A 4,368-nucleotide genomic window follows, 5' to 3' on the forward strand; every position below is an offset into this window, starting at 1 on the left:
CTGTGAAAGCAGGCCTGGGGGACAGTGCAGCACTGGCCAGAGCTGGCTGTGGGGGCTGCTTGATTGGCAACAATCCAGCCCCTGCTGCTCCCTGTGGAGGTGTGTTGGGGGTGGCTGTGGGTAAAAGGAGGCTGGGGTTGGACAGCCATGCTTTCAGAAAAGGGCTGTCCTCCACATCTCCCTCTAATAGGGATGATCTGGTGTCGGACTGTGGTGATCCATAGGGTAAGGAAGCAGCCAGCTCCAAGCCTCCACATCAAGGGAATTTGCTACTGTAGCACCTACCCTGGTGCTTGAGCTTTTGAAGGGATTCTGGTGAGATTTTGACAAATAATCAAAAATGTTGTAGATGAGAAAAGGTCATCTGCAAAGTGTGAGCCTAGAAATGAGCACAGCTTGGTGTGTGTGTGTGCACACCAGGCAGGACAGGCCAGTGCTGTGCTCTGCTGTGGCTGTACCCACTGCTTCCTGGAGAGTGAAAAAGCAGCTACTTTGTGTCCCAAATCAAATTGGATTAAACCTTGGCAATGGAGCAAGCGAAAGAAGCAGCTTAAACTGAACCTTGTTACACTGAGGTAGCCAGAGCGTCCCTGTGGGATTTCATTTAGTTCCCCTTTTCCATTTGTGAAGAGACGTGACAAGATTTTCTGCTTTTGTAGATTTGCAAATTTTCTACCAAGGCAGTAAATTCCTTAAAAGACTCACCTTTCTGCTGGTTTGTGAAAGGGAGAATATGGGGGAAAAACAGTTCAGCTGCCTTGCAGTGTCACCTGGAAAATTGAGCAGAAGGGGTCACAATGCCTCAGCAGCAGGACTGCCCTCAGCCAAGCTGCTCTTGGCCCCTGTGGGCACTCAGGCATGTTGACGTCAACAGCCTCCCTCACTTATGATAATGATATTTATCATTGTTTATTTGCTTTTATGATAGTTAAAGATATTTAGACATACTGCTGAGAAGGCAGAAATGCCTCCTGCTCACGTTGCTTTGCTGAAAGAGGTGTGCTGTGCTTGGGTGGCAGCTGAAGCTGTGGGTGCCCTCGTGTTACAGAGCACTGGGTTCCATGGACTGTGGGAAACTGTGCTGGGGTGCATCAGGCACAGTGTCACCAGCCAGGGATGGGATTGTTCTGCTCTGCTCTGCTGCAGCCTCAGCCTGAGTCCTGTGTGCAGCTTTGCTCACTGCAGTATAAAAAAGCTATTAAGTTGTTAGAGAGTGTCCAAAGGAAGGTAAGGAAGATGGTGAAGGGCCTTGAGGGGAAGCCATATGAGGAGTGGCTGAGGTCACTTGGTCTGTTCAGCCTGGAGGAGACTGGGGGAAACCTCATTGCAGTTGCAGCTTCCTCATCAGGGGAACAGAAGGGGCACCGATCTCTACTTTGTGGTGACCAGTGACAGGACCCATGCGAATGGCCTGAGGTTGTTTCAGGGGAGGTTTAGGTTGGATGTCAGAAAAAGATTCTTCACCCAGAGGGCACTGGAACAGGCTGCCCAAGAAAGTGGTCACATCACCAACAGTGACAGAGTTCAAGAAGCATTTGGCAATGGTCTCAGGCACATAGTGTGTCTCTAGGGGATGGTCCTGTGCAGGCCTAAGACTTGGACTTGATGATTCTTGTGGGTCACTTCCAACTCTACATGTTCTGTGGTTCTGTGGCAATAGTGCCTCTAAGTGCAAAAGAAAAAGGAATTTGGGGATCAATGTCCTAGAAAGCTGATCTAATCCTTGGGACAAACTCTACAGGTAACATCCTGTCTCCAGCATGTGCTGGTCAAGAGAGAAGAAATGTCTCAAAATAATTTCAGTAATTATCCCACCCTCTGAAGCATAATTAATTTGAGGGTCCAGGGGCTTTGGTCTTGCATCAAGTCCAATTTGGTTCTTCCACTAGCAGCAGAGGCCATGGAACAGGGAGCGAGCCTCTTGTGCTTCCAATGGCGTCAAGCTGGCAGCAGCACTGAGTGCTTGGGAAAGCATAAGTGGAATTGGGAAAGAATTCTGGCAGGTTGGAGGATGGGCTGGAAAATTGCCCATATCTTTTTTCTTAATGGTAGGTGCTAACTGCAACACAGATCTGCATCTGTATGGGGGGCAACAGTCTCTGCAGTTATGGGCTGAGGCTTCTGAAGGTTTGTGAGGCAAAGATGTGTCAACAGCATCACTCTTTGGGGAAAAACAAAGGTCATGTTAGGCTGAAACTTTGTGCCTGAGAGGCACAAAGCTCCCCTTGCCCTCAACACTCACAGGGTTGTAGCTGAAATATTGTCTCCTCTTTGTCTGCAGCTTCCTTGGAAGTTGAGTATTTCCGTAGTCTTCTGCTTATTTCCAAAGATGGATGAGCAGCAGGACTGCAGGACTCTGACCTACAAGAAAACCTGGAACAGTGGGGCTGAACCTGTGTGTGTCATGCAAATAAACCACGAAATACCAGACTGGGGTTGTTGCCTTAGCCAGGAAGAAATAGCATTGAATGTCAGCTCAACTCGGCTCTCTGCAGCAGGATGTGTTGGTGGAGAGGATTGCTCACTGGGAAAGGCAGCGCTGAAGTTTTGGGGGATGCAAAGCTTTGGAGGGAGGCAGCTGAGCTGGGCTGCACGCAAAGGAGAGGGCCTCAGGGCACTGCGTGGAGGCTAAGCTGGGATTCAGAACTGCCACATGGGAGCAAGCAGTCTGTATCCAATTAAAAATTGGAGCAGCTCCTTTGCATGGACTGAGGAAGAACTTTTGTTCTCCCTGAAGTGGTGAGCTGGAGAGCAAGGACACTGCTGGGTAGGAGCGAGAGATGTCCCAGCAGCTCAGCTCACCCTGGGCTCACTCTCCAAAGCTGGGGCCATATAAATGGGGTTTATTATTTAAGGCAATGAGACTGAAAAGTGCTGCCCACTACAAAAGCAGGGCACTGCAAGCTCATAATGCAACACCCAGAGGGTGAAAGCCTTACTGCTAAAATGCTTAAAATGAAGCAATAAGGGAATTTCTGCCAAAGGAGAGGGGCTGTAGATGCAAGGAGCCACTGGGGGTTAACACACAGGCAGAGATGTTGCTGTGCCTGAAGAAAAACCTCCTCCTTTTTTAACTCACTGTGTGGACATGGTAAGCATAGGGCTCTTTTATGAAATGCCTGTTTAACAGTGAGCAACACGGGATTAGTAAAATCTAAGTAAAATCTTAGTAAAATCTAAGGTTGGGAGAAGGTGTTCCTTGAGGAAAAACCTAGTCTCTGGAGATCTCCTGAAGGTGGAAAGAAGTGAGCTGTAACCCAGCTCCACTGCTCTGTTCTGTCTTCATCCTGTGATGGATGAAGGAGCAGAGCCAGCTCTTGCACTGGGCTAACTCTTCAAATAATTCTCACTAAACCAAATAAGCTGCCAAGCACGGGCTGGATTTTGCTGGCTTTTGTTTTCAAGTGTTCCCAGCTGCACAGCCCCTGGGTGCCAGCACAAAGCCACTTTCCCAAGCGCTGTGTCCTAGTGTGACATTCAAGCACAAGAGCATGGAGATTCTGCTCCTCCCTCTCCTGCCCTTGCCTTCACCTGGATGACATGGCTGCAGGTTGGTGGCCACCCTGGGCTCAAGGTGCTCTGGTAGCTCCTGGATTTGGTGAGACAGTCAGAAGCATTCCCAAGGGAAGGGTTTCTTCCGGGCAGGAAGGGAGCAGCCCTGCAGCTCTGCTTCACCTCACCGAGCCAGGGCACACCCATGGAGCATCCTGGCATGCAGGCAAAAGCTTTTGACTTTGGCCTGATGCCAGCTGGTGCTGGGAAAACTGCTCCTGGAGTCAACAAGGAGGGGAATTGAGGTGAGATTCACCCTGTAGCCCATTTCCATCTGCTGTTGGAAGCAAATCTGCGATTTGGGGGCAAACTCATCCGAGGAGGGTGCTGTGAGCTGGCCCAGTGAGATGCTGGCAGGACATCTGAAGAGCTGTGGTTGCTGAGCTGGTGGTGGACATGTGTCCCACTGCTGCCACTGCCCCAGCACTTGGACAGGTACTTTTTTACCATGAAATTTTGGGTCTGGCTGGCTGCTTGGGTAAAGGGGACTGCAGGATTCCCAAAACACTGCTCTGAGGGGGCTGTGTGGCTGCAAACACTGCTTTTACATGATCCATCACCAAATTCAGCATCCAACCCCCACTTACTGCTCTAGGAGGAACTTGTAGATCCCATCTACAATGGGAGCAGCCCTTGTAGACCCTGTTTTGGAGACCTGATCACACTGACAGCCTATTTCCCTCCATTCCCATGGACAAAGCCCAGAGCCACTATGGATTGTGACATGCCAAATCCCACAGAACAGAGTGCCTGGCACTGACAGTGCAGGAGGTGCAGTCAACCACCAACCTTGAAAATGAGCTATCTCATGGCACC

Source organism: Molothrus ater, chromosome 12 (genome assembly GCF_012460135.2).
Source record: "Molothrus ater isolate BHLD 08-10-18 breed brown headed cowbird chromosome 12, BPBGC_Mater_1.1, whole genome shotgun sequence".
Classification (NCBI taxonomy): domain Eukaryota; kingdom Metazoa; phylum Chordata; class Aves; order Passeriformes; family Icteridae; genus Molothrus; species Molothrus ater.